Source organism: Lissotriton vulgaris, chromosome 5 (genome assembly GCF_964263255.1).
Source record: "Lissotriton vulgaris chromosome 5, aLisVul1.2, whole genome shotgun sequence".
Taxonomy (NCBI): domain Eukaryota; kingdom Metazoa; phylum Chordata; class Amphibia; order Caudata; family Salamandridae; genus Lissotriton; species Lissotriton vulgaris.
Window position 1 is genome coordinate 1466596073 of NC_141693.1, and position 20877 is coordinate 1466616949.

Here is a 20877-nt window from a genome sequence, read left to right on the forward strand (position 1 = left end):
CACCGCCCGCCGCAATGCCAAAAATGCAAGTTGTGCATTTCAATGCACAATGTGACAGGCACCCCGTGGTGCCTGCCAAGTTGTTCATTGAAATGCAGGGGGTACCATAGGTACCCCCCCTGTGCACCCCCTCTAATCCCCAGAATCCCTGGGGGCCTGCTACGGGCTCCCGATGTTGGAAACAGCATGCCTTTCCGTGGCGGCACCATATTAACAGACCGGGCGGAAAACCGGCGGACGGTCTTTCCGTCCACCGGGGTCCCCCCGCCATTGTAATATGGCAGGGGAATTTGCATGCGGGCGGGGGGGAAATGTCGGGCGTATCTCCACCGCCATGCGGGCTGTATCGATCCACCCGACATACTAATGGGCCCCTTAGTGTTGGCTCTCCTCTAAGTGTGAGCTGGTCTCTAATCTCAGAAACTTCCTGCCAGGTTCCGAGCTCTGGCTTCCTAAGTCACATGTTAGCGCCATAGGGTATCTTCATGGCCTTGATTGTCCGACCTTGCAATACAATACACTGATGCTGTACTACCATTGCATTTAAAATACAATGTTTAACTTACAGCATTAAGTCCTGTAAAGTCCTGCCAATCTGTGCCCACACTCTAATTCTATTTCCTTAGATTTGGCTTGAGAAAGAGAGGTGTGAGAGAAGACATGAAAGTGATGAAGTTAGTGAAGGAGACATGAATGAGAGAATATCAGCAAGAATAAAGGAGGAGTGTATGAAAGCGAAGATGGAGAAAATAGTGAGGCAGAGGGAGAAAGAATGTGTGTGTATGAAGGTTATAGTATTAAATTGATCCATTCACTTACGTATTTTCCCTGCTCCAAACATCTGAATTCTCTGGGTAAAATTCAGTGGGAAAATTAGGAATTACAAGTGGAATTTCTGAAAATACGCCCAATTCTAGGAGTGGCTTCCCATAGTGAGGGGTAAAATTGGCGTTCTAAGCACTTTATGAATTTGTATATCTTTCATGGCATCTTGATCCCTGAATAGGCTAGGTAGAAAGTTTCATCAAAGAGTTCTATGGGATGTTTCTGTTCCCTCAAGTAGCCTTAGTTGACAAACAATTTTGGAGCCTAAACCTGTGTCAAGGTCCATTAGCTTGTCCTCCTGTTATTTAGTGGTACGCTGTAGCTCAGGAATTGCTTGGCTAAGTTTAGGAGCCCATCCTCTTCTTCAGATATTCTCTGTTCTGCTTCCGAAGTATAATCCCATATTTTGTCAAGATTCTGTAAAATCAGCAACTTAACATTTATTGCTAAATTATCTATTTTACCCTTCATAGATTTATTTATTTCCAGAACTAGTTGTTTCAGGTTGGGTTGGAGAGGGAAGGTAGGAGCATGGTGTCATTCAATGCGGGCCTTTCCCCAACGTTCGATTGGGCAATCTTTGCAATGCTCCCATCAGTCACATGTATGGTGTAGGCATCCTGCCCAGCACCCCCATTGCATGCTCCTGGCATTCATCTAGGAATTACCACTTCCAGTGCTTATTGGAATATGGTTGGGGTCAACTTTCAATATGAAAGCATATGGTTTGTTCCAGGTTTCCCCTGATCCCCCACCCACACCTTATTTATAGACTTACATTTTCATCTTAACATGGTACTCATTGCTGATGCCCTGACTTAGTCAGAATCCCTGCACTTCATTGTATAGAGAGGCCCTTGGGGAGGCAGCTAGAAGACCCCCTCCCCCCGCCCCCCCAGGTTACTCTCATTGCCTGTTCTGCCACTCTTTTAAGAACCTTTGAGTCCTCACTCTACACCTCTGCTGATATGTTTATCCTAATCCACCTCTGGGCGCTGTCATCGGATTCCTCCTCTTAGTTGTGCCTCAAATTGTTCATACTTCTTGTTTTTTATATACAATACAATACATTTGTGAAGTGCACGGCTACCTCCAAGGAGCCGTCCCAGCGCTGGCAGAAGGATCGCCCACAGGATCCCCAACTAAAGTGATACCAGCTGAGGTTTATGCAGGAGTCAAAGAGAAGGGTTTTAAGCTCTTTCCGATGGGCTAATTCCTTTGAATTACTCTGTCCTTCAGCATGTGGGGGTCACCTCACCATAGGGCCTGAGGCTCTTCTAGGGGATGATTCCTTCCCAGCTTTGTATCCTGTTCCCCATCCAGGGGCCCGGCCAGCCTTCCTCTGCCTCGGCCACAGGTTTCAATTTCTCCTCTGCAGTTGCTGGGAGCGCTGTGGGAGCCAGCCCAAGCCAGTGTATCTGCAGCCCAGTGAATCAACAACTCCCCAGCCGCGGGCACTCACTACGCCTCTCGTTCTTGTTGGGGCTCAGGCATTCACTCAGCGATGGTCGGTAAGGCATCCCCAGGGTGGCACATCTCCCAGTACAATGCTCGTGCCCTGGTGTGCTGTCTCAGTCCTTCTTCTCTGCTCTCATGCCTGGTGTGGCTGATTGCAGAGTTTCTGTTAGACTCCTTTAATGGGCCTCCTCCCCCCTTCCTCTGCCCTTGTGTCAGATACCTCCTGGCTCCTCCAGCAGGGATGCCTGCTGCCGCCCGCCATCCTCCTTCTCCTTCAGGACTCAAGTCAGTATTTGTGTTGTATGGGCCTCTTTAGAGGTTTGTCACTGGGGCTCAGTTGTCTGTGCTTGATGGTAGGGTGGAGGGGGGGAAATGGGTGCAGCAGAATGGGAAGATTTATTATTCAGCAGAGCTGCAACAGAGCACATCTGCCGAGGCAGCCATTTTGGTTCTTTTCCGGCCCAAGGTATCTTAATGTTGACAGGGCAATTGGAAAATCTCAGGAGAAGACCAGGGTAAAAACTGGGCCATTCATAATGAGGCCCTTTGATTATAGCCTCAAATGTTATATTTTAGACTCAGTAATATTGTGTGGTGGGCAGTGCTTAATTTGAGCAGGTGCTTTCAGGTGCTCAGCACCGCCACTTCTTTCACAGGGCCAGGGCTACAATATCTGACCCTGTTGGTGGTGGACTCAATATTAATTGTTCATATCCAAAAGAAAAAGAATAACATACATTGCATGGTGACTGGCTGGTAAACATTTTGTTTTTGCACTCCGTGTAGGTAAGAAAGTAAAACAAGCCATCTTCCACTTTTTTAGGAATGACAAGAGGAAAACGCAGAGTTCAAAATAGCAGGGACATGTACAGGCTGATGACAGGGGTCACAGGCAGCAGCAGTGTTATAGATGAGAGAGAGCGAGAGCAGAAGTAAAAGGAGAAGGAAGCAACAAGAGAGGAGATAGATAAGACTGAGCTCAGTAGAAGAAAAGGAGAGCAAATCAGATACAAAGAGAAAGCAGCCATGATGTGAAGAAGAGAGCATTAAGAAGAAAGAAGATAGAATGAAAGGATGTAGAGGACAGGACAGAGGAAAAAAAGCAGACATATGATAAAACGGAGAAATAGCCAATCACTGCTAGAAGAGTGATAGTAAAAAGCCAAGATCGAGGGGGGAGAGAGCAGATCATGGATAAAAGTGAAGAGGAAAAAGGGCAGGGCTAGAATGAATAGAGGGCAAACCAGAAATACATGGAATAAAGTAACACACCAGGTGTGACAAAGATATTAGAACACAATTAGAGAGGCGAGAGGATAGACTCTTAGAAAAAAGACTTAGGGGACAGACAACAGATCAAGGTTAGAAGATAGAGACTGAGGCAGTGTGAGTGTTGAAAGTGGGGTCACCGGAGGAAGAAGTGAGCTATGGTCTCCTTGGCAAAATTTTCAGCACCTGCACTTTATTTTTTTACAAATTAAGCACTGGTGGTGGGTGCCCAACCCCAACAACGGCTTTCCTCACTGCCGGGGATACGTACACTTTGGCGATAAACGAAACATTAGGCTTACTTCATGTAATGTTTTGCTATCTTGCTGCAGAGATTGTAGAGAATTTCGCTTTAGAATGTCATCTATGTTTTTTTGTGACAGAAAGGTAATTTGCCTACAGAAAGGTGTCTGACTTAGCAGTTGGTAAAAGCATAAGAAGACTGGGGAGACATTGACTTAGGGGCAGTTCATGAGATGTTACTCAATATGTTACAGTTGCCATTCATGGTCTGCACATTTTGCAATACCTTTTTAGTGGCAGGCACAAATAATGATTTCCCATGAAAAGATCAATATTTCTCAATGTAACAATAATCACAGTGTGAGTAAGATATATGTAGCCATGCATGTCTGTGCATAGACACCAATACACTCATAGCTTTAGCTGCAGTGTCTGCCATGCTTTTTTGCTTTGAAGTTGCTGCTATTTATAGAATTAGTAGTTGTGATTATGTCACTGAATGGGGGAGGTTCAAAGGCAATATTAGAACACACCAGGCCTATTCACAAGGGTAAACTTGCACATGAGCAAAACTACATGTGCCAGATTACTAATATACTTTTGAGTAATTTTACTGCTTTTGACTATTCACCATTTCCAAACATAAAGTCACCTAAAAGTGTAGACTTACTTGTCTCTAGCCTCTGAAACAAAGGGTGGAGCCAAATTAGAAAAGTGTAAAGTTACTACAGCCAAAAAGGAGCAGCAATAAGTCCAGTTCCAGCATCACACAGGGCAAAACAATGATATTCCAACACCCTTCTGCAGAATCCCATAGGAAATAATATTTAATTGAAATAATTTATTTCAGCTTTTTAGAAATATAGATGAATACATTTTGATATTTAAAATATGACATATATTTGTAGTTCTATATTTATATCTCTATTGTAAAATGTAGGTAAAAGTGTTAAAGTGTATTAAACTTTCACAAAAATAAAAAAGAATATTTGAATGTTAAATATTAATGTTACATATTGTTATATATTTATTTTAATTGTAGAACAATGTAAAAAAATTTACAGCATTGATAACGTAGTATAACATTTAATTATTTTGACTGTATTAAATGAAATTTAAATTATTTTCTGATTTAAATCAGAAAAACTAAATCTCACCTAAAGTAAAATATCTAAATATTTATCATGTATTAACGTTATTTAATGTAATGTATAGCATCAAAAGAAATGCAGTTACATTTTATTAAAACAAATGCCACGTTAAATATAAAAAAGGTTATTAAATATGTCAATTTACAATGTAAAAACATATTCATTTTAGATCATATTTTTAACAAATTAACATAGAGCATAATATTACTGTAATAATGGACCGAATTCGGATCTTTTTGGAGTATGGAAGCTTCATCTACCTAGATTTTGGTAATCATTATTCATGCAACTTCTCCAGCATTTATGGCAACCTGATTCCAGCTGAACATCCCAAAATGCACATTATGCTCCAATGACACATTTTTGCTGAACACTCTGGAGGATAAAAGCGCCTCGCTTGACAACAGAGCTGCCTTGGTCGCTGTTGTAAAAGAGTGGAACAACATTTCTTTGAAATCATGGGCACTTCCTTCTCTTCTCTGGTTTTTCGGAAAAGAGCGTAAAACCATCTTCAGATTCCGCTCGTAATTTGGGCGTTATGTTTAGACCAAATTTGCAGCTGAATGTTTTTGTAAACAAAACTGTTGCTACATGTATGATGCTGCTCCGCATTCTACGTAAGATTCTCCCTATGCTTCCGGCTCAAGCTAGACCAGAAGTAGTGCGTAGTATTATTCTCAGTAGGCTCGACTACTGCAACGCACTGCTTCTGGGTGCCCCTGGTATTTTGATCAGAAAATTGCAGAGCATCCAGAATTTGGCTGCTAAACTGGCCCTTTCTCGACTGCGTTCGGCTTCTTCATCCCTTGCGCTTAAGGACCTCCACTGGTTACCTGTCCACCAGCGCATTTGTTTTAAAGCGTTGTGTATAGTGTTTAGGGCCCTCCATGATCAGGGGCCTGTCCCGCTACAAGAGCTTTTTTCCTGGTATTCGACCTCCAGAGCCCTGCGATCTTCATCGGCATATCTGGTCACAGTCCCTAAGATCCAGAGGATACGGATGGGAGGCCGTTCCTTTGGATACACTGCGGCCAAACTTTGGAATTCTCTGCCAGTGACTCTAAGGAGCACAGGGGAACTCTTCTCATTTAAGAAAGGCTTGAAGTCCCATCTATTCCCCAGGGCAGTGTAGTGCTGTGTTTTGCGTTGGTCTGGATAAGTCAAAGCGCCAGAATACCCTTTGGGTGACAGTCCGCGCTATACAAATACGCAATACATTAACTATTAATACTTCAGGATGTTTTATCTTTTAGTAATCTTGTTGTGTCCCTCGAAAGCACTGCGAACCATTGTTGTATGTGTACTACTTTAAATAAAATATACCATAGCATACCATACCACCACTTGCAACTTGGTTTGCAACTTAATACCTATCAGGTCGATCCCTGCAGAGGTGAAATCCTGAGCGGTTCTTGTGTGCCTTTTTTGTCAACAACACTTTGCATTCAGTGGTTTAGGAATCCATACCGGCAGTGTCAGTAGGGAACTGTGTCACATGTGACATGGCACCACCCAACAGCTATTCAGTGACGGCGTAAATATTTACTCCAAGGACAAATTGTGTCTGGGCGGTTTCTCTTGATGCAGAAAACTTTCAGTTTGGCCCTCAGTAAGAGTAATTATTAGCACAACTTTTAAAATTCGTAAAGATGGGGTTCGGAATTCAAAAGGTGAAATAATGAAAGCCTATTCTAAGTTTTGTCCTTCAAAATTATGTTTTGTGTATCACAATCCCTATGCACCAATATCTAATAGATACATTTTTTCTTCCCTGTGGGAGATCAATCAATCAATCAATCATAGCATTTGTAAAGCGTGCTACATACCTGTGAGGGTCTCATGGCTCTAGGTGTGAGGGAGAAACTGCTACTGTTCGAAGAGCCATGTCTTGAGGAGTCTTCTGAAGGTCAGTAGGTCTTGGGTCTGCCGTAGGGGGATGGGGAGGGTGTTCCATGTCTTGGCGGCGAGGTGGGAGAATGATCTGCCGTCGGCGTTCACTCTCCGGATGCGGGGGACAGCGGCACAGGCGAGGTCGGCCGAGCGGAGCTGGCGGGTGGGGGTGTAGAAGCTGTGTCGGCTGTTGAGGTATGCTGGTCCGGTGTTCTGGAGTGCCTTGTGTGCGTGGGTGAGGAGTTTGAAGGTTATCCTCTTGTCCATAGGGAGCCAGTGCAGGTCTGTCAGGTGGGGTGTGATGTGGTTGCGGGAAGGGATGTCGAGGATCAGGCGTGCGGAGGCGTTCTGGATGCGTTGGAGTCGCTTCAGGAGTTTGGCCGGGGCTCCTGCATAGAGGGCGTTTCCTTTGTCCAGTCTGCTGCTGACGAGGGCATGGGTGACGGTCCTTATCGTTTCGGTCGGGATCCACTTGTAGATCCTGCGGAGCACGCAGAGGGTGTTGCAGCTGGAGGAAAAGACGGCGTTTACTTGCTTCGTCATGGAGAGGGTTGAGTTGAGGATGACCCCTAGGTTTTGTGCGTGGTCGGTGGGTGTCGGAGCTGTTCCTCGAGCAGTTGGTCTCCAGGAGTCGTCCCAGGCCGAGGGGGTGGATCCGAGGATGAGGACCTACGTCTTGTCCGAGTTCAGCTTCAGTCGGCTATTCTTCATCCAGTCGGCAACGGCCTTCATTCCTTCGTGGAGGTTGGTTTTGGCGGTGTAGGAGTCCTTGGTGAGGGAGATAATCAGCTGGGTGTCATCGACGTAAGAGATGATGTTGAGTCGTGCAGTCGGGCGACGTGGGCGAGCGGTGTCATGTAGATGTTGATCAGCTTTGGGCTGAGGGATGAACCCTGGGGTATGTTGCAGATGATCTCGGTGGCTACGGAGCGGAAGGGGGAAGGCGGACGCTCTGTGTTCTGCCGTAGCGGAAGGAAGAGGTCCAGTCGAGGGCCTTCTCGGATCCCTGCATTGTGGAAGCGTGTTCGTAGTGTGCAGTGGGAGACCGTGTAGAAGGCGGCTGACAGGTCCAGGAGGATGAGGGCAATGGTTTCTCCGTAGTCTAGCAGGGCCCTGATGTCATCGGTGGTGGCGATGAGGGCAGTTTCGGTGCTGTGGTTGCTGCAGAACCCAGACTGGGACGGGTCTAGGATGCTGTTATCGAGGAAGCTGGTCAGTTGTTTGTTGACGGCCTTCTCGATGACCTTTGCTGGGAACGGGAGCAGGGAGATGGGTCAAAAGTTCTTGAGTTCCTTGGGGTCCGCCTTGGGTTTCTTGAGTAAGGCGTTGATCTTGGGGTGCTTCCAGCTCTCCGGGAAGGTCGCTGTCTCGAAGGAGATGTTGATGGCTTTCCGGAGATGGAGTGCGATGGTGGTGCTGGCTTTGTAGAAGATGTGGTGCGGGCATGGGTCTGACAGGGATCCAGAGTGGATGGTATTCATGATTTTGATGGTGTCGTCATCGTTGATGTTGGTCCAGGAGAGCAGGCGATTTTTGCGGATGGTGGTTGTGGGGCAGAGGTCTCAGTGGTTGCCGGGGAGATCGTGGTGTTGAAGCTGTCGTGAATGTCTGCGATCTTGCAGTGGAAGAAGGTGAGCAGCGAGTCGCACAGGTCTTGTAATGGTGGGATGTCTTTGGTGTTGGAGAGTTCCTTCACGATGTTGAAGAGCTCTTTGTTGTTGTGTGTGTTGTTGTCTAGGCCGTCTTTGAAGGAGGTCCTTTTGGCGGATGTGATGAGGTGGTGGGGTCTGCGGGTGGTGTTCTTGTGGGCTGCATAGCTTTCTGGTGTTCGTTCATGGATCCAGTTCTTCTCTAGCTTTCGGCATGTTTGCTTGGAAGTCTGGAGGTCATCGATGAACCAGTTGACTTTCTTGCTGTTGTGGCTGTTGGAGGGTTTTTTGAGCGGTGCGAGTGTGTTGGCGCAGTCGTTGATCCATTGTATGAGGTTGCGGGCGATCCATTGTATGAGGTTGCAGTCGCCGACGTCGGGGTCGCTCGGGCCTGAGGGAGGGCTATTGGCGAGGGCAGTTGATAGATGGTCTTTGCTCCAGCAACGGCGAAACGTCTGTTGGGTGCGGTGGTGCTCGGTGGGTTTCTGGAAGGTGAAGTGGATGCACCGGTGGTCAGTCCAGTGGAGTTTGGTGGTGTGGTTGAAGGAGACGTGGGAGCTTGCGGAGAAGATGGGGTCAAGCGTGTGGCCGGTGGCATGGGTGGGTGTTGTGACGGTTGACAGAGTCCGAGGTTGGCGATCAAGGTGGAAGAATTGGCGGCGTTGTTGTTCTCGAGGTGGAAGTTCAGGTCCCCGAGGAGGATGTAGTCAATGGAGAAGAGGGCGTGTGTGCTGACGAAGTTGGCGATGGAGTCACTGAACTGTGGTCGGGCCTGGGGGGTCTGTAGACTGAGGGTGGTGTTGGGGTCGGTGTGGATCTGGAACTGCAGATGTTGGGCGGTGCTGAGGGTGTCGTCGGTGTTTGTCGAGATTTTGAGGGTGTTCCTGTGGACGATGGCAATTCCTCCTCCTACTCCATTGGTGCGGTACTTGCGGGTGATCTTATAGCCTTCCGGGATTGCTATGGCAATGTCGGGTGCCGAGGAGGGGTTCATCCAGGTCTCCGCGAGGAAGACGACGTCTGGGGATTTGGAGTCGAGTAGTAAGTGTGGGCGCAAAATCCGTTCGCTCGCGGATTTCGCGGATTTTCGGTAAATCCGCAATCCGCAAATTTACCGAAAATCTGCGAATCCGCGAGCAGCGGATTCGAAGGGCAAAAGTTCAAGCCTTCAAGCTTGAAGTTGTAACTATTTTAGGATGGCGCCGGCAAGCTGCCAGTGCCATCCTAAAATAGTTACTAAATTAGCTTCATCAGGAAGCACTAATAGATAAAATAAAGCAGGTGCTCGAGCACCTGCTTTATTTTATCTATTAGTGCTTCCTGTTGAAGCTAACTTAGTAACTATTTTAGGATGGCGCTGGCAGCTTGCCGGCGCCATCCTAAAATAGTTACAGGATTATAGGTTGACAGCTCACTCAAGGGACCCCTGCGCCCTTCGGGGCGATTGCATAGTAACACACACATGGTCGCTGGAACTAGTTGAAGCTCAAATTCCGTGATTCATTCATCAGCCCAAAAACAATCGTGAGCGTCGTCGAGGCTGGGCAGGTGTGCCTTCTTCCCAAATCTACCGTCGAAAATCAGATGTGATGCTGGATAGAGGCCTTTGTATCCTTGACTTTCACAAGCACAATCCTTGTGCTGTTCCTGTGACCAGGAGCTTCTTTCTCTTGATCTGCTGCTTTGATTGGTCTCTGAGCTTTTATACACACAAGAGGCATGTGAACTCACATGGAAGCCCCGCACGTTTGGTCCCGCTCACATACTTGTGGTGTGCACCGTCTTCCCACCATTTACCCACTATGATGGACAGCTCACTCAAGGGACCCCTGCGCCCTTCGGGGCGATTGCATAGTAACACACACATGGTCGCTGGAACTAGTTGAAGCTCAAATTCAGTGATTCATTCATCGGCCCAAAAACAATCGTGAGCGTCGTCGAGGCTGGGCAGGTGTGCCTTCTTCCCAAATCTACCGTCGAAAATCAGCTGTGATGCTGGATAGAGGCCTTTGTATCCTTGACTTTCACGAGCGCAATCCAAATCCGCGAATCCGTGGATTTTGCGCATCCGCGAATACGCAAATCCGCAAATTTGTGGATCGTGGATCCGCAAAATCCGCCCATGCTTATCGAGTAGGTCCCAGAGTTAAATGGCGTGTTTGTGGGCGGAGCGGGTGTTGAGAAGGATGCATTTGAGGTAGTTGGGTTCTATGGTTGGTGGTTTGGCAGGCTGGATGCTGGTGAAGTTGCAGTTCTGGCAGGAGAAGGGTCCTTGGGTGCTTCTTCAGGGCGGCCAGGCAGCAGGTGCATTATCGTCCGGCCTTGAGTGCGTGGAGTTGTAGTGGAGACGGGTGTCGTGGCGTTTGCGGGGACCAGGGATTCTGCCGCTGGCCGTGGTCCGGGCACGGACAGGCGCACGCATGCTTGCCTTAGGCGTCCTCGCTGTGCGCAGCCACAATATATGGGGAGGTGGGAAGGAGGAGCAGCTGGGAGGCGGGAGCGGGGCGGCGAGTAGGCGAGTGGGGGGTGGGGCCGTAGGGGGAGCAGCGGCTGGAGATTACGGGGCCCAATAAACAACGACGAGTTTGCTCCTAATCAGTTAGGCTGAGCATTAAACATAATAAACCGAAGAAAATGCCAAAACTGATGTGTAAATTAGACATACAATTTAGTTCATAAGCTAGAAAAACTCATTCCAACCTACGATATTGCTAATAAATAGCGTTTTATTCAATCAATTCAGAGAAAATTGTTTCAAAGGAATTAATGCATTTTATACAGTACTACACCATTATATTATACAACACTCATTCAACTAGTCTTTCATATCACACACATACAAAATCAGACATCCATATGTACATAACTTAAAGAATTATCTAAAGGGAAAAGAAAGAAATTCAGAAAGAAAGAAACTCAGAAAGAAAGAAACAAAGGCTGCTCAACCAATACTCATCTGTAATGTACCATCTATCTATACATATATACACACAACACGGGATTACTCGTGAACAATTTAAATAATGTCACACATTGTATATACACAGGTTAAAGCATTCGAGTTCTCATTTGTTTGAGTATTCCACTTTTTGAGAGAGCAGCACTTTGCAGAGGGCCTACGCGTTTCGAGTCCTGTACAATGGGAGGACTCTCATCAGGGCCGGGGGGGTTTATCTAGAACGAAAAATATCTCCATGTCAGGTTTATACTCGAGACCTTTACAAGAAACCTTTCAGCATCAAGACCGATTTTCTCGCACAGCTTACCCTACTGGTCTGCAAGGCCACTTGACAGGTGTAGAGAGCTGGGATGCGGTAGGTAGCGCTCACTGTAGGGGAGGGCGTAGTCACACTGGGGATTTAAGGGCAGCGATTAGCCTCCAGTGTTAAGGCTAGGCATAAACACAATGGCAAAAGTAGAGGAGGACCAATTCTTACCTTGCTTGATCAAAGTGGACCGGGGACTAGGTAGTTGTCCGCTGTCAAGGTTAGAACGGGGAGACGGACGAGGTCAGGGGTGCCTATGGGTAAAGGTAAGTGGCGAAGCATGAGGAATTGAACACCACCCTAGTGGACAGGTACTCTAGATCTACAACCGCAGGGTCAAAGGGGAATCATACCTGTACAAGATAGGCTTTTGAATTTGGGAATCAGACGTCCTACACGAGTTGGGACGAGTGCTGAAAGATGCTCTTTCGACTCCTGCAATAAAGCCACAAAATGTGAGTCACCACGGGGCCCTCAAAACGGGAAGACACAAGCATAGAAATGCTCCGCGTTTGAGGTGATTAAGCAACGCACCTAAGGGACGGAGTCTCCTCGTTTAGTTCGGCGTCTCCGGAGCGCTGATCCTTCGCGCATGCGCTGTGGATGGCGTGATCAGTGTGTGGTCCAAAAATATAGCAGAAGCCACGTGGGACGCTACTCTCTGGCGCGTGGGCGCTGAGCAAGGTTGCAGTGTTGCAATACCTGCGCATGAATCCTGCAATCTACAGACAGTGTGCCGGTGAAAGTTCATCCTACAGACACAATAAAGAGGCGGACTGGTGGGGCCAGTAGAAAGGCAGAAAGTCAACATGCACTTCAGAGTTTATAAATCTCTGATAGTTCATTAAGGCCAGTGACGGCCGTGTTGAACTTCACAATTAGGAGCGCCTCCCTTTTGGAGAGTCTGCCGTCCCAGTCTCCTCCTCTGGGGTCGCGCTCCACCTTGGAGATTATGGTCCATTGAAGGTCTTTAATTTGATGGCCAAGTCTGTTCCAATGGTTTACCAATGGAGCTGTTTCAACACGATTTTTTAATCTGGATTTATGTTGGGAGATCCTTTGTCTTGCCTCCTGATTAGTTTTCCCGATGTACAGAAGTCCACAGGGACACATGATTCCATACACCACATATTTCGATTTACAGTTACTGTGGGTGTCATGCTTCCATGAGATGCCTCTGTGCTGGAACAGAGATCCCTCTATCGTGGACTCGCAACATACACAGGTGCCGCATTTGTGGTGCCCTGTGATCGGATTTAGTCCCATCATTTGTCTGATGGTCGGAGGTGTTTGTCTGGGGGTGGCTGCTCTTACTATGAAATTGGCAATGCTCTTATCTTTTTTGAACGCAAAAAGGGGGGGTTCCTTTAAGCATTCTTCGAGGTTTTTCACGAGGTGCCAGTTTTGATTTATCACTTTCTTTAGCTGATTGGCATTGGGACAGAATGTTGTCACGCACACCTGGCGTTTCAGCTGGGGCTTGATACGCCTTTCCAGGAGGGACTCCCTTGGAGTCCACCGTGCCCTTTTCATGCAGTTGGAAACCAATTTCCTAGGGTATCCACGATCACATAGCTTTGTCACTAGGTTGTTTGCATGATGTTTGTAATCCTCATTCAGGGCACAATTCCTTCGGATACGAAGGAATTGCCCCAGTGGTAGGTTCTCTCGCAGACTCCTAGGGTGGTTGCTTGAAAAAAGAAGGGCTTTATTCCTATCTGTTGGCTTCACGAAGAGCGATGTGGACCACACACTGATCACGCCATCCACAGCGCATGCGCGAAGGATCAGCGCTCCGGAGACGCGGAACTAAACGAGGAGACTCCGTCCCTTAGGTGCGTTGCTTAATCACCTCAAACGCGGAGCATTTCTATGCTTGTGTCTTCCCGTTTTGAGGGCCCCGTGGTGACTCACATTTTGTGGCTTTATTGCAGGAGTCGAAAGAGCATCTTTCAGCACTCGTCCCAACTCGTGTAGGACGTCTGATTCCCAAATTCAAAAGCCTATCTTGTACAGGTATGATTCCCCTTTGACCCTGCGGTTGTAGATCTAGAGTACCTGTCCACTAGGGTGGTGTTCAATTCCTCATGCTTCGCCACTTACCTTCACCCATAGGCACCCCTGACCTCGTCCGTCTCCCCGTTCTAACCTTGACAGCGGACAACTACCTAGTCCCCGGTCCACTTTGATCAAGCAAGGTAAGAATTGGTCCTCCTCTACTTTTGCCATTGTGTTTATGCCTAGCCTTAACACTGGAGGCTAATCGCTGCCCTTAAATCCCCAGTGTGACTACGCCCTCCCCTACAGTGAGCGCTACCTACCGCATCCCAGCTCTCTACACCTGTCAAGTGGCCTTGCAGACCAGTAGGGTAAGCTGTGCGAGAAAATCGGTCTTGATGCTGAAAGGTTTCTTGTAAAGGTCTCGAGTATAAACCTGACTTGGAGATATTTTTCGTTCTAGATAAACCCCCCCGGCCCTGATGAGAGTCCTCCCATTGTACAGGACTCGAAACGCGTAGGCCCTCTGCAAAGTGCTGCTCTCTCAAAAAGTGGAATACTCAAACAAATGAGAACTCGAATGCTTTAACCTGTGTATATACAATGTGTGACATTATTTAAATTGTTCACGAGTAATCCCGTGTTGTGTGTATATATGTATAGATAGATGGTACATTACAGATGAGTATTGGTTGAGCAGCCTTTGTTTCTTTCTTTCTGAGTTTCTTTCTTTCTGAATTTCTTTCTTTTCCCTTTAGATAATTCTTTAAGTTATGTACATATGGATGTCTGATTTTGTATGTGTGTGATATGAAAGACTAGTTGAATGAGTGTTGTATAATATAATGGTGTAGTACTGTATAAAATGCATTAATTCCTTTGAAACAATTTTCTCTGAATTGATTGAATAAAACGCTATTTATTAGCAATATCGTAGGTTGGAATGAGTTTTTCTAGCTTATGAACTAAATTGTATGTCTAATTTACACATCAGTTTTGGCATTTTCTTCGGTTTATTATTAGGAGATTACGGGGCTGCATAAGGCAAGAGGGGGAAAAAAGGCAGCAGAATGGGATAAAAACAAGAGCAGTACAACAGAGGCACAAATTAAGCAGAGGCAGCAAGAAAAATAAAACGGAGGAAGCAAGGTAAAAAGACGGGGGCAGGCAGACACAGGCAGCGATAGGGGGAGCGAACTCACGGAAGCGGCAGCAGTGATCCCAGAGTCACGGGCACATAGGCGGTGCTGTGCGGTGTAGGGAGCTGCCTAACCTGCAAGCAGGGTCAAGGGATGTCGGACTGTCTAGTGGCATATATAACTTGGTTTTCCTTTTGAAGGGTAAGAGTTGAATGTCATTTCACTTTTTACTCTCTTAGTATCACGTGGCTGACACTATGTATTTTGCTCCATATGACACCAATTGGGAACGGTTTTTTATTTGCGTTTTTTCTTTTGGTTTTGACTATTAGAACGCTAAGTCTGCACTCGGTTTTTACTTCGGGCAGCACACTATCTAATTTTCCCCCTATTTTTCCCTTTCTCTTTACTGTTATTTAAGAGTATAAATCCTAAACTCAATTGACAGTCTTGTACTGCTTTTACTATTATTTCAACTGTTCATGACATAATATTTGATTAGCTTCACATTTGTTGTGTTGTAGATTTCCTAGGAGGACATACCAGATCTGAGAAAGCTCCTTTGTAAATTCATCCCCTGATGAAGGGTTCTCAACCCGAAATGCATTGGGATTGTTTCTGTTAACCACAAGGGTTGCTACAGGTCACGGATCGTACACAAATGTAGTTTAACTAATTTGATTGTCCATTTATTTTGATGTGAATCTTTGAATTCTTCATACTTGAACATTGTGTTAGTGATGTAACTAATCACATGTCTGAACTGATAATTCTGTTTAAATACTAATTGTTAACATTTGTTGAGCATCACATTTTGACACATTAAAGTGTATGTGTAATCTATTGAAGACATTTTTGTCCTTGGATGTGCTCCGCGCAGGCTGTGGTTTTCCACAGCCTCTTTTTGGTTTCATGTTCATATTGAGGGCTTCCTTAGGGCTAACCCCTCCATTCACGTGGATGCACGTAAAGTTGATTAAATTTGCTTAAAAGTAAACATATTGCTTGACTTACCCTTTTGCAATTGGTGTGCTGGCCCACTCTAGATATTGGACTGTCTATGATGCCATGTGATCCCTTGTCACGTGTGCCTCTTTTAGTGAGTGGTGGCTTTCCTGGAAGACTTTACTTTCTGTGATTATTAGTTTCACTTTTCATCCCATTTGAAGTTGTGTGAAATAAGAAAACTTTACTTGGACAAAGGGGCGTGAGTTCCCTGACTTGGCCAGAGCTGGCTGCGTTTCAACTGCGAACATCCAAACTTCCTTCTTCAGAAGGGTAGGGCAGGGCAGGGCAGGGCACCCTGAGGCTTTTGGACAGGGGGTATTGCGGTGGACAGAGGCGGGAGATAGGGTTCTGGCAATCATGCAGCAGCGGTGCGTCCATTGGGGCGTAGGGGCGTAGCCCCACTAACCCTGGTGGACGCACCTGCGGCTAAAGCAGAGAGAGCACAGAGCACCTAAATGCAGCGCTTCCATCGGGGGTTCCGACCGGGACAGTCCCGATGGAATAGGTAGTGTGCAGGGGGTGGGGCTGCCCGGGCTGGGTTTAGGTTACAACAACGTAAGAGTGTCTGAGTCGACTGACTCTGCTGCGCAATAAAGTCGGAAACTTTCCCGCGCATGCGTGCTAGCAGTCAAGATACCGAAGGAGCCAGGGGGTGTGTCGCTGGCTGGGCCCCGCCGTTGAGAAGCATCAGGGCGAGTGTCTGTTTGACCCCCCAGCCAATCCTGGCGCTTATGCCGCGCCAGGATTGGCTGGTCCTCCACCGCGCCGAAATACGAGTCCCGGGTTTGGTAGATGGCATGCTTTGTGATCGCGGTCAACGTTGGTATAATGGTAACGGGGGTGCTGTAGTGTTGTAGGTGCCCACTGAGGTGCTCCAGGGCCCGGGCTCAGGCGGGATGCTCATGCTGCGAACTACTCGTTGTGCTCCCCTTGCTGTCGGGTGCCTATTAGAGGCCCCTGGGTCGGGCTGCACTGTCTGCGCTGCCCCCGGAGGAGGAGGAGGAGCAGCGGCTGAGGAGGAAGCGCTGCGAGCGGCAGGGCCAGGAGGCAGAAGCAGAAGAAGCGCAGTACCGACACTCTCTCCGGGCCTCAGGTGAGTGCGGAGCAGGAGGGAGGCGGGCCGGGAGGGCATGTAATGGCGTGGGCGGCCGTTGCTCGCGAAGAGAGAGGGGCTGAGCACGACATCCAGCTACAGCGGTCGGCCTCGAAGCTGCTGAACCGGGTTCGAGACTCAGCAGAGACGCCCGAGATTCTGGGCAAATCAATTAATCTGTGCCTCATAAAATGAATGTGTGCGACTGGAGCTCATGTAAAGCGCACTGATGCCTTCAGGCCGAGATCGCGCTTTAAAAGTGAGGTGATTGTTGTCCACCTTTTGACAGAAGTTTGTCCTCGGCTCCCTAAAATAGTAATAGAATATCAGCCTAATGTTCTGGATGCTGTAAGCTTTGTTTACGAACACTGGGCAAAAACCTCGTTGCAATGGCTTTCAAAATAAAAATTCTAAGGTTGTGTCATGCCCTACTTATCGGGAGTTACGGCATGCAGGGTATGTCAAATCGACCATTTTAGTTGGCAACGCACCCCCCTCTATTAACAAATATATATCTCCAAATCCAAAGTGCGGTAAACTGGCGTGCTGCCTGATCGCTGGTGGTGCACAAAAGCTAGCGCTAGTGCCAGAAATGTAGAAAAAACAATTCCCCAATCTCCATATGAATGAAGAGCAGACACTCATAATCATGGCCTGCCTGTGTATGGAACTAGGAAGTGTTTGGGTTTCACTGCGCTTTTATCATCTCGGTCTGTGGGGGGAGGCACTTCACATAAAAGCCAGAAGCATAGAGTTATATAAAATAAGAACCCCGGCCCTAAATGAACATGCTAAGCTTCTGATGCTACATGTCTGTGCTTGTGGTTCACGGGTTTGGTGCCTCGTGCATTTTTTTGTTTATATCTTTAAGCTCATTCAAGAACAGATGTGCTGTACATTGGCAGCAGAGCCATCCCTGGTATTCTTGACTGTCTGTGTAGCGTAGTGAGCAAATAGTCACATGTAGCTTGGCATATTTAAGGATTTTTAAAAAATGGCAGACTTGCTCAGTAAGCATAATTTGTATTTGAGAGCAAGATCAATGCATATATAAGAAAGCGTCAGGCACTGAGGCACAAGGGGTTAAAAATCTCTTACGTAGCTAATACATTGGGAAAAGCAGCAGACGCGGTGCTGACTAATTCCTCCCTGCTGCAGAATTTCTTGCACAGTGGCCTCCTTAGGAGGGCTGCAAGGACTAACCAGCTTCTTGTGAAAATACTGTCTGCCTCTTTTTTCCTTTCTCAGGCAATCGAAGTAGGCATTTTATTTCTTGTCTCACAGCTTGATGCCTGTGCTGTGAAAGAAGATATTGTTATGTTTCCTGGATCTGCTTACATTAAATAATGTAAGCAAAGCTATGCCACTGTTGATAAACGAGGTCTATAATCCGAGCCGTCTCCTTTGTCACCCTTTCCGTTTGAGGGATTATTAGACTGCATGGGGAATGTGGCAGACTTTGTCTTCATTTCTTGTTCCGGTACAAGCTGTCAATTTTTCTCCCTTAGTAAAGCTGCTTGTGGAATGACCTGCCCTCCGCAAGCATGTGCTCATTCATATTAGCTTGCCGCCGTCCTTCTTCTGGCAAAGCCTCGTCTGTCAGTCCTTCAGGACTCCCTTTCATTTCGCTCCTGCTTTTGCTTTTTGGGATTAAATGGGGTTATTTCTTTCTGTCGACTTTGGCCTTTTTGCGGGATATGTTTTAATGTGTAATGGTTGCGTCTGGGCAGCAGGGTCTTAGTGGGGTAGAAAATAGGCCTTGGCAACAAAATAAAGTGGCCCATATCAAAAAAAAATGTGGCCCACATTTTCAATACGAGCACCTTTCGACTGTTTAAGGCATAATGTCTGGGTGGGGGGTGAGGAACCACATGTTTTTGTGATTGTTGCAGGCAATGTGGGTGATAATATTCAAGAAATGTGACAGTCAAGTCCTTCTCTACCTAAAGGATAATTACATTGACACATCCCTGCCCTTCTACCCTCAAAGTGTGACTGGTCTATCCAATCATGCCACGAGATAACAGCAACCACAGCTGCACACTACTACCTATTACTGCCTTCTAGTCCTGATTTCAAGATGTTTACAATCCCAGCCCACACACAGCCACAAAACTGGCCCACACACTGACCTCACTCTAGGTCGTCTTGAAAACCCAGCCCTTTAAATGGCGAAGCTCTATTTGACTTATACTAAAGAATCTTGTTAGTTTTTAAAGACTGTTAGGTTTCACGTTTCAATCGAGAGTATTTATTGTTTCAAGTTACATCCATGCAAACTCTTGGATGTTGATATTTATTTGAAAATTGCATTTTCGGTGCACAAAATAGATGTGGGGTGTACGCAAGCGAGTCTATCTTTGCATAATAGTACAAACTCTGTTTTATGCATGTATAAGTTTAAACGTGTTATAGTAATTTTTAAATGTGTTTGACATCCGCTCCAGTAGGTCGCTCTGTACGTCTTTGTATAAATCAATGTCTCGTGCATCGGGCCCCAGATACACTCTCTTTGGCACTGGAGTGCGCTTCAGTTTTCTGCAGCCGATAGAGTGCACTTGAGGCTGAGCGCAAGGTCTTATGGGGCCATAGAAGATCATGGTGACATGAATTCCTCCCAAGAGCCACTCTCTACTCAATATAAGGCGATAGCTCTGGCTGTACTCTTATAAGGTCCCAAAGAGCAAGACCTATTGGCTATGGCAATGCTTGTTGTTTATTGTCACATGCGGATGTTAAGGTAGTGCTAATGAGGTGAAACCAATGAGCAAACAAAATGAAACAGATACTATCACAAACTATGCTGCATCACACAGCATAATTTGCCTCTTCTTGCAGCATAATTTAGTCAGCCCGCCACATACTCTATGTATCTAGTGGGTTTCAAAAATGAAATGAGCACAGCTTTCTGGCTGGGTCTAGATCTGTGTATGCTCAGAATAGTGATGAAACACAAACATTTCCCTCACTACAGGCACTGCTGTATTGCAGGTTTCTTGAATACCCAGGGATGCATATTAAGGGCAGTATCTGCCTTTGATTTATGAAGTGAGTTGATGACAGCATACCTTTCAATGTGGCATGCAGACCGGCCAGGTTTATCATTTATATCAATTTTGTCATGTTAGATGTTGTATTTACTACAGGTTGTGATTCCTACATAATTGATTAGCGACGTATTGGTCTTGCTGAGGATGGAGCAATGGAGATTGGGCATGGTTATGACAGCAAGTGTCCAATTATTTAATTTTGGCAATTCACCTTTGAATTTAGATCTCCACATGCTTTTGGATGCATGAATGATGCAGCGATTGACAAGGCATATCTAATTGTCAAAAGACAAGGGATACATAAAGGGGAATTTAGAGACACCTTCGCAGATCCATTCTGCAATGGTTTTTTAGCATATACTTGACATAACTTTCATATTGTTCATATTCAACTTCTTACTGAAGTGCATATTGCTCCAAACTGTCATCCCTTTCTGGTCCATGGCTATGCATACACACAAATTAGAAGATGTAACACACTAGTCTAGCAATCAACAGCGAGGGACTAGCAATTTAAGAAATCAGCATGTTTTCCATCCAGTGGAGTTATGGTAGAGTCATTTACATGTTCACGACTGCTATACAATCAGCCAGTCTCTGATTCCTGTATCTAGCAGAAAGGGTATGAAACCAGCATGAAAACAGAGTACACATTACATTACCAAGGGTTCATTCCCTGCCCGTAAAGGCACATTGCCTGATCAGTCAATGTGCTTACTGTTACTGATCATCTGTTTTCCTCTCCATATTGTTGTGATGTTAATGCTATTGGTTTTACTGGAAATTGTGTTGTATTTACAGAAGTGATATAGTTGAAGTAAAAGGCACTTTACGCCCA

General features: G+C 46.4%; 1 protein-coding gene across 1 annotated transcript in view; it reads left to right on the plus strand.

Moving 5' to 3' along the window:
- Positions 1-20877, plus strand: part of CTSE (cathepsin E) — a 153627-nt gene that overhangs the window by 76383 nt on the left and 56367 nt on the right. The window lies entirely within an intron of this gene.